This window comes from Bos indicus x Bos taurus, chromosome 29, assembly GCF_003369695.1.
Source record: "Bos indicus x Bos taurus breed Angus x Brahman F1 hybrid chromosome 29, Bos_hybrid_MaternalHap_v2.0, whole genome shotgun sequence".
Taxonomy (NCBI): domain Eukaryota; kingdom Metazoa; phylum Chordata; class Mammalia; order Artiodactyla; family Bovidae; genus Bos; species Bos indicus x Bos taurus.
Genome location: NC_040104.1, coordinates 13,043,836 through 13,054,057, shown reverse-complemented (window position 1 = coordinate 13,054,057; position 10,222 = coordinate 13,043,836). Strand labels below are relative to the sequence as shown.

The window sequence follows — 10,222 nt, the reverse complement described above, 5'->3', positions numbered from 1 at the left end:
GTTCTGGAGGAAATTGACAATTATGTGTGCTGTTGGGTCAGGGCCAAAGACCATGTAAAGCCAGTCATAAGACCCCATGTCCCTGCCAGGATGGCTGATCTAGGACTGTACATGTGATCTGAGAGGGGTCATTCAGAGAACACCCTTGAACTCTGATATCTGCAATCTTTCTTTACTAGCTGATGCCTTCAGGATTTAAAACCCTAGGGCGGGTAGCCTGGACTCCCTCACTAGGTGTAGAAGCCTTAAGGAAGAAAGTTGCCAGGCTAAGACCATCAAAGAAGAGCAAAGAGAAAGATCGAGGGTGAGAGAGAATTGATGACTTCTGATTTCTTGGGTCCAGTCACTGAGATCTTTGTATTTCTCTGATTCTTGTGTCCTGGATTCCCAGAATCATTTCAATGAGTCTCCCTTTTTCTTGAAGCCAGTTGGAGTAGGCCTCCTCTCAATTTTGATTCAGACTTGGTTCTAGATCCTTCACACCCAGACACAAACAGAGGTAACCATTTGTTTCAGCACTATTAAGAGTGAAATCCTTTATTCTTTACTGAGAATAGGGTGTGCAGACCACCAAATACAGTTCACCAGTATCCTGGGCAGCAGTGCCCAAAGTGTGAGTGAGTGTGTGTTAGGAGTGTCCTTACTGATTCCTGAACCACTCCAAGCATTTACACTGCCTGTGCCAGGCCAATCCTGTCATTTCCTCAATCAAAGACTGAGAAATACAGCCTCAGGAAGATGTCACCCCAGCATCCAGGTCTCTCTAGATGTCCTCACTGTGTTCTCTTCTAAGGTGGTATAGCAGTGGCCTCTAGAATCCTGGGGGAGTCAGAGACACACAACAGTCAGCATGAACCCTTACCAGTGACTCCCCCAATATCCAGACCCATCACAATTCTTTGTTTTATTTCCCTCTTTTGGTAAGTATCAAGGGATTTTCTCATTAGCAGGGGATATGAGAGTTCATCCACAACCAAAAAGGGCCAAGAGATGAGGTTTCCATGAGGAAGGGTGTGGGCAAGGGGAGGACTGGGATTTGGAGAAACAGAGGAATGAAAAACAACAAAGTCCTACTGTAGAGCATAAGGAAGTATATTAACTATCCAGTCATAAACCACATGAAAAAGAATAAGAAAACATATATATTTTTAATGTGTATAACTGAGTCACATTGTTGTGTGGCAGAACTGAACGCACCACTGAAGATTAGCCACAGTTCAATATAATTTTTTAGAAAAGAACAAGTTGTCCATAGTTCTCCTCTCTCCCTGTTTCTTTCCTTCTGGCTCCTGCTCCTTGTTTTCTCTGCAGAGAATGCTGGTTCTCATCATGCATCTCCACAATCCGTACTTTATTAAAAAACTTTATTTTGTATTGGAGTACAGCTGATTAACAATATTCTGAGTTTCAGTTGGACAGTAAATGGACTTAACCGTATGTATCCGTGTACCCTGGATGTCCTGTGACATCCAAGCTGTCGTATAACTGAGTGGATTTCCCCGGGCTACACAGCAACTCATTGTTGGTTATCCATCTTAAGTAGAGCAGTGCCCACAACACGTCCCTGAAGACTTAACTCAGGAACTCTGAGAACCCTCCTTCAGCCCGCACTCACCCTCTTTGGCCACCAGGCTTGGTTGGGTAGTGTACTCTGGTTCGCCATTCCCACTGGTGAGTCTGTAGCCCTCATCACCCCGAGTAAGTCCCCAGTGCCCCAATGCAGAGCACCTTGGGATGTCATTTGCATGGAATCCAGTGCAGTTTTGCCTGGGATCAAGCAACCTTCCATATGGCTCAATGAGTTTCTGGTTTTAGAATTCCTGAAATTCCCTCTCTTCCTCAAAGCCTTCTTTGAGCCCATCAGCCTGCTCTGAACTCCCACAGGGAGCTGACATGAAGCCTCCACCCTGTGCTGGGGCTGAGCAGTCACTGTGCACCCTTTATTCACATTAGCATTCAACCTCCCCACAGAGGGATCGGGTACCCCAACTCACAAAGGAGGCACCTGGCCAGAGCAAGGGGAAGGTGCAGCCAAGACCTAGGCTAACCATGTAATTTATTATCCAAACCAGGAAAACTTTGAGAAGGGAAGGGAGACTGTTAACTTATGCTAGGATATCACACTGGGACTGTCCCCAGCCATTCTCATTGTAACATGGGCTGTTTCAGGGACTGCCATAGCTGAATTTCATGTTCATGCAACTAAGGGTTTGGATTGAATTGAAGCACTTTGAGACTGAGGATCTTAGTGTTCCCCTCTCCCTGACTCCCACCATGCCATATGGTGTGGCCTGTCCACATATTTCAGGAAGATCAGTGTTCCACACGGCCCTTTACTCTCAAGTAATTGGTTTTGTGGGAGGTACTGGCAAAGCTACAGGGCTCAGCAGCATCTGCAATGGTGTGACATGGCCTGCAGAGGGCGCCCTCCTCCCAGCAGCAGCCCAAGTGTTCCTGCAAGCTCCAGTTTGAGAACCAACCCTCAGTATTATCCCCTCACCTTGAGAATGTAGGCTCGAGCTGGCACTCGGTAGTTGATACACAACGGTAGTTGATACCGTTGATGGTGAAGGTAATAGAGGGCAGGGTATTAACCACAGAACATGAAACGTAGTGCTGTTAGAGAGAGAGGGTGAGAGGTTGGCCCTGGTGATCCTTGTTGTGTGTAGAGACTGGGATTGACCCTGGGGCATGACCCTTCACCTTGAAACCCCGTGGCATGGCGTCGATGAGCTTCTGGATGTTATCAACCAGTGTTCTTGGGCCTTTGATCAGTGATACCCGGATGTCAACAACAGCCTCGCAGCCACCAGAACAAGCAATAACCTTTCTTTTCATGGAGATGCTGAGACAAAGGAAGAAAGCGGGCATCAAGGTCACTCTGAGTCTCCCCAGAGTTGTCCCCTTCCTGATTGTCTCCTAAACAGCCCTTCATCTCTCACCCTCTTTTCCTTTGCTCTAGACACAGCACATTTCTTGACATCCTCGAATGCACTACTTGAATAGACCAGGATCTTTTGTACCATGACACAAGCTGGTCTTCCTTCCTAGAAGACTCCACTCCTCTTTGACTAGCAATTTGCTTCTCATCTTCCAGATTCCTGCTTTATTGTATTGTTTTTGGGAAGTCTTTCCCTTGGTGGTTATCAGTTTCCTGTCTTAGTCACTCTCTGTAGACCCTTCCTCATGTCTGCTGCTGCTGCTAACTAACTTCATTTGTGTCCGACTCTGTGCGACCTCAGAGGGCAGCCCACCAGGCTCCACCGTCCCTGGGATTTTCCAGGCAAGAGTAGTGGGTTGCCATTGCCCTCTCCTCCTCATGTCTAGCATGTACAAAAGTCACAATTCACTATGTGGGCGAGTCACTTCATGTATATATGCCTTCTTAGATGTGAGGGTGAGTTTTATTCTCCTTGCCTCCCTAAAGTGCCTGGAACACAGTGGATACCCAATGCTTGTCTGTTCAATGAGTGAATGAAGACTGAGAAACAATAAGAAACCTCCAGAGAGCTGTATCTGGTGGGGAACACATATTGCGTCGCACACAGAGTGAAGATGGATATTTGCAGGGGCAGCAGATTCTCATAGTAGGGGAAAGAGGGGTTCCTATGGGAGAGGGTGTCTGCCAGCACTGCTCCTACAACCAGCTCAGATCCTGAGACCCTGGCCAGGAAATACATGACTAGCCCACAGAAACTCCAAAGGACAGGTCACCTTTTGTCTGAGGGTATCACACAGAATCCTATCAATTGTGCCTCTTTTCCTCAGGTCGGTCCTGGATCCCACCTTCCTGATTCTCTGTTATAGCCCTGGTCCCACTCTATGCTCAAGAACGTGGGGTGTCTTTTTTATTATTTGCTTTCACGTCTTAAGACTGCAGCTAACCTCTCTCCACTGCTCAGTAGCTGCTCCCTAAGAAGACCAGTTTTCCCCATTTTCTCAGGACTGTCCCTGTTTTTAAAATGACATTTATCTGTACTGAGAACTTCCTATGTCCTAGGTAGCCCTGGACAGTTGGTCATCTTATTATAGCTCTTTTCAGGCTGGTGAAATTATCCCTGATCCTCTGTTCACCACACTGTAGAGTCCTATAACCATGCTCCCCACCTCAAAGGGCAGTTGGTGCAGCCCTCTCCTAGCTGCACAGACCTCTTTGGTGCCTTTTAGGACCCTGGTCAGAGCCTTTCTCAGAAGGCCTGGGGATTATCAACCCATGGGTTGTTTTTGTATCTATGTGCTTCTGTGTTTGTTTATATGTGTGTTTCTATGTGTCTCTGTGTGTGCTTGTGTGTCTCTGACTAGCTATGCATTTTTTTATGTGTCTCTGTGCACGTTTATAAGTGTCTGCTTGTGTGTTTCCATGTGTCTGTGTGTCTGTCTGTGACGTTGCAGGTGGTGTGTATGTCTGTGTGAGTGTGTGTCTGAGAATGAATTTGTGTGTGTCTGCCTGTGTCCACGTATAGTAGTGGGAGCATCACTTGGGCTGACCCTCAGAGGGAGAGGCTTACTGGTCCATGTGTACAATCCAGTCGCCTGCTTGGATCAATGGTACCCAGTTGAGCTCTCCCTTCTAGTAGCAATTGTCCACCCCACCAAACATCACCCACTGCCCTCCCGCTTGTCTCTGTAGAGAGAAGTGATGGGGGGATCCTTGGAGGACAGTAACAACAGCACTGTCTGAGAGCTGTGCTTGTCCACCCATCAAGGCCTTAATAATGTCCCCATGTACAGGTGCAGAAATTGAGTCTAGGAGAGATTGAGATCCAGACTGAGCCCTGTTACAGGCTAATGAGTGGCACAAAGGAGGTTAGAAGCTGAGTCACCTGGCTGGACTCCACCCACTATGTCTTCTGAAGACGCCCTGGACCACCTGTGACCTGAGTGCTCAGACAATCTCAGAGGAAAGGGTGCTGAAGCGTTTTGCTTTCCCCTTGACCATCTTGTCATTTTTCAGGAAAATCAAGGCCTGGGAGTTCTAAGGGTGTGGGTTCAGGTCACCCAGAGTTGGCTCCACTGGCCTAAGACCTCTACTATCCAAAGGGCCCCACACTCAGAAGGGACCCCACTGTGCTCTCCCTGTCTTGAAATGCCTAATATTTCTTGAACAAGGGGTCCCACACTTTTGTGTCCCACACTTTTGTGTCCCACACTTTCATTTCTCACTGGCTCCTACAAATTGGGTTGGGTCGCTGGAAATGGGCTCCCAGTGATATGCTAAGTAGGAAGGGAAGATATCTACCATCCTTCTCCTTCCTTCCTTATCAAATTTATAAGCAAATCGTAATGCCTTTGACTTCAACTTGTTTCCTGTTGCCTTCCATTAGCCTTCCTCCTCACTCAGCTCCCTAGACCAAGTTAGTGGTCTTAAGCCCAGGAGTTGGGTTGTGTTCCAATAAACTTTTATTTATAAAATCCAGCAGTGAAGCCAGGTAGTCTCTGGGTCCAAAATTATCCTTGGTTAAATTATATCTCAGGATACTTCTTTATCAAGTGTTCTATAATTTTCCTGCAACTGAAAGCATCTTATAGCTAATGTGGAGATAGGGAGTGTCCATCTCAGACTTACTTGCTCAAATAGAAGGCAAAAACCGGCTCAGAAATGGCACCTTGATTCTTCAGCTTGTCAAAGATGGGGATGGATCCAGTGAAGGATATGTTGGTGTAGTTCAAACCCAAGATGCCATCAAAAGGTATACCCTCAAACCCATATTCCTCCATGCTTATACCAAACAGCTGGTCAGTACTTACAAGGTCCCCAATCTGTGGGAGAGAAGAGTGTTCCCACTTACAGATACGTGAAGTGGGACTAGGACTGGGCTGGGGTGCACTGCTGCTAGATCCTCAAAGAAGAATTGAGGCTGGGCTGTGTCTTTGGTGGACCTCAGAAGGTTAGACCAAGCTGGGAGGGGAATTTGGGTTCCATTTGAGAGAGGTTGTGAATTTTAAAACATCTGCCCTTGTGAAAAACACCACCCGAGTGAGTCAAATTGGCCTTGTGGCTTCTGTCCAGGTCGGGCAACCGAGTCAGGCCAGGACCCATTGGTGCCACCTTGTGGATAAAACTATCGAGAGCAAGAGAGCCTTCTCTATGGCATGACCTAATGACAGGAATCGACTGCATTCTCTGTAAGGTACTGTGGATTCTGCATCTGTCCAGGAAGACAGAAGCCAAAAACACAATCTTGCTTGCAGGATTCTATGAAATTACTGCCTGGGAAATTCACTTTTGGGGATATGTGTATATTTATGTAAGTGTGTATGAGAGAGAGAGAGAGAGGGGAACTACTCAAGTATAAGTGGGGGAGGGAGGCCATAGGTTTATTAGACTCTCAAGGGTCCTCTAGGGTGAGAACTCATTTATCAGGCCCCTTGACTTCTTAGGTCCCCAGTTTTCCACTCTGGATACCTGAAGCACTTGACTGCCTCCAGGGTCCCCAGATCAGTTTTATCCTGTCCCCAAACACCCCACAGCAACTTCAGTCCTGAAAAGCCAGCCTAACTCCACCTTTTACCATATGTGTGCCCTCAGCAAGGCCCTTGCTGTCTGCACCTCAGTTTCCTCATATGTCTCATAAGCTAACCAGAGTAACTGTGGTGTGGGGTTGTTGCAGGATTAAAACAGTTATCAACTGAAAGTTCCTGGAATAGTCCATGAATATAAAAGTGGGTGCTTTTATCCTTTCTTCTTGTTCCCAGAAAAATGAACCTTGAACTTCTCATAGGCAGAGGAGCTGCAAGTCCACACCTCAAGCCAGTGTCTGGGTTAGCTAATTTGTTTGCTCATGTGCCACCATGGCCATTGCCTCCCCAGAGACATGACCCTGTGGATAAGATGGCCAATATCTATGGGAGTTAGGCTAGGAAGGGTCCTGCCAGATGGTCCTGCATCTGTTTTGCAACCACTGGTCACGCCATAGCCAGTCCTGCCTCAGCATTTTTTACAGTGTTACCCGAACTGTGTCATGAACAACAACTCCTTTCATTCTCCCAGATCCATAGGCTATGCTGAAGGTCTTATTGGTAGATCAGAAGGTGGAAGACTGAAGATGTCTGAACCTAATGTGTGTAGCTGCAGACACAAGAGATGAGTGTCATCAGGTGCCAAGTGTGGAAACAGGGTGGCAGGGCAAGTGAAGGATGGTCCGTGTACGGGGTGTCAGTACTCACAACAGGCTGGACTGGTGCAAAAGATGGAGGGCACCCACAAGTCAGATGAACCTGTGTCAAAGATAACCTGGAATTGTTGAGGGGGTGTTCCAATGGTGATGTTACCCACGTAGAGCATCTACAGGGAAAAAGAGGGAGTGGGTTAGTGCAGAACTGGCTACCCTCTATTCCCACACAGATGCCTCCCTCTGGGTGTCACGTATCTCTTGAGATCACTTTCTAACCACTGTGAAGCTCACAGACTTTGGTCACAGAGGTATCTGCATTTGATATATTTTTCCTGTGCTACATTGTATGCAAGATACTGACTCTATAACAAGGCGTTGAAGTGGTACCTCTGCATGGGAAGCCCAGAGGCAAAACCACTGGGCCTCCAGGACTACTGGACACCCAGGGAAATCCTGGTGCCTTCATTTGAGAAACTCTGTAGTCTCTTCAAACCCAGCCTAAGCACCGGCTTCTCCAGGAGGTCCTTTTGTTCAACCCCAGGCACTCCCTCTAAACTCAGGCCACATTTAATCAACACCACACAGGTGACCCTTTCATTTGACACGTATTTACTCTTTGCCTATCTCTCAGGCTGGCATGGGCATTCTTGAAGACATCTTGAAGACAAAATAAGCCCTTTTTCTAATCTTAAAACAGAAACCACAGTGATTCTTATGACCATACACGGAATACAGGTTCAGTAACTTTTTACTGCTGTGGTTCTTGCATCTGTGGAAACTGAATTCCTCTGCCTGGGGATTCACAATTGCTTTGCAGTTGGCTCTACCTTTTGATCAGTGATGGTTCACTCTTCATCTGTAACTGAGTGGCTCACTTTGTTCAGAAGGAACAATCACCCTCAAACTAATGACACATCTTTGACACAGAAATGGATATTTACCTGCCACCTGGTAATTGCCAGGCCCAGTCACAAAGACCAACAGTTAAGGATGAGAGTGACTTCTCCTCTGGTGGGGTCCCTGTTTTCCAATGTCTCTGCCTCCTGCAGGAACCCCAACCTCAACATCCCACCTGGCACCTCCGGATGAGCCCCAGTGCTAGGCTAGAGCACCAGGGGGCGCTGTGGAGCACCATCCTCCCAAAATACTCACATCCCTGATGTTTCTCAGCAGGTGAATAGTTAGATTTGAGCCATGAAAAGAAATCTGGGACAGTCTGTAAATATGCTCCTTCAGGAAGTTGTCCAGCATGTTTTTTCCACTGAGGTTTTTCTCATGGTCTTCACTCTCCTTAGAGGTATTCTTTCACTAAGCTTTTGACAAAGAAAACAAAGAAGATGCTACAACAAACTGTCAGTGTTAAGGTATAACTGTCATTGTAATGGCCCTGTGTATTTTCTAATCATTTTTATGAGGCAAATTATCATCAAAATTTTATGCATATACCATAGCAAAGGCATAGATTTGAATACAGGTTCTGTTCTGCAATCTTGGGTAAGCCATATGACCATGTGGTGTCTCAGTCTCCACTTCGGTGAAATGGTGGAATGTAACAATACAAACCCTCCAAATAAAATATCTTGGGGATAAGTGAAGTGATGGATATAAGGTACCTGATAAATAGGAAGTCTCAAAAAATTACAGCCATTATATTGCTTTTGCCATCCCACTCATTCCTTCTCATAGAATGTCAAGGAAGGAGGTGGAAGGGGGACTCTTATCCTCTTTTACAAGGGAGCAATTTGAAATGCAAGAGGTTTCTGAGTTGGCTGTGGTCACACTGCTTGTCAGATATAAAACAGTGTATATAAAACAGTGTATTTTTGTCCAAGTTGAAAGAGAAGAGAGAGTTAAAGGAAGAATCCAAGATATAGGCAACAAATAAGGGAAATTCAGAAGCTTGAGAAGGAAGGAAGAGTCAAGTGAAAAATTAAAAGCAAACAACACAAAGAAAAATACACTCCCAGTGACTTCCAAAGAGATGGAGAGATAAATGACAGTGATACCGAGATGCAGACATAGGCATATGCACACTGAAATAGACAGGGAAAAAAGAGGATGTGTTGAATAAAATGTAGAAAGTGCTATTCCACAGGACCACATCAACATCTGCATAGACTGTGCATTGAACAGTTGCAAGGAGTTGCATTTTCAACAGGTCATGACATGACTGGACCCCAAGAGCTGTGCAATCCAAATTTACACCAAGACCTTGGGATCCACAGTTCCTCTAGCAAGTTACTTATCAATAAGTGAGAGTTGAACTTTAAGACTCTTAGGGAAATATTCCATTCCCTTCTAAACCTGATGGCTGGAAGAATAATCAGATGAAAAGAAAAATCCGAGAAAGGAATATGATGAGACTTACAGTCCCCATACTTACTTGACTATGCACTCTGAGAAGGCCACCAGCCCAAGGACCACAAGCCACTTCATGCTTCTTTCATGCATCCAAGTACTCAGGGAAGTTTGGGTTCTTAGCATGTAGTGGTGACAAGGAGCCCCTAGTTATATATGCTCTGACCTACCCGAGTTTTTGCCTTTAGGCCACTAAAAGATCTGAAAAAAACATAAAGATCTTGGTAAAATCTTTACCTTCATCAGTGTCCTTGGTGAGTGGCCTTTGAAGCTTCTCAGAATACAGAGAATTGAACTGTAATCTCTTCCTTGAATTTTGGCTGGAAAATCAAACTGATCTGCATGGACATCTAAGAAGACAGAGAACCTTGCCTACTTGGAGAAAAAAAACTGCTAAGAACATTATGAAAATGGATACTAGGGGCCATGCTCGACACGTGTGTTTTCATGTCATCTTCCTAGCCACTTGATGAGATAGGCATTGCTGTCTTCGTGGAAGAGGAGATTGCTAGGAGGATAAATTGTCAAATGGCAAAGTGAAGACTTCAGGGACAGCCCAGGGGCATACAACTGGCTTTAGGTAGTGGGTCTAATGGCAGACATCAGGGCACCTATGATGCCAGGCTGCATCAAAGATTTAGGGTAGACCAGTATTTCCATTACATGGTTTCAGTATTGGAAAAAATTTCATACCCATCCACAAGATATTTTATATCATCCAACAACTGTACAAGGAAGAACTGTGCTAG

The 10,222-nt window shown here is 45.8% G+C and overlaps 1 pseudogene; it reads right to left on the bottom strand.

Moving 5' to 3' along the window:
* Positions 1-541: 541 nt before the first annotated feature.
* On the bottom strand, positions 542-9,551 carry LOC113886158 (annotated as a pseudogene).
* Between the last annotated feature and the right edge of the window lie 671 nt (positions 9,552-10,222).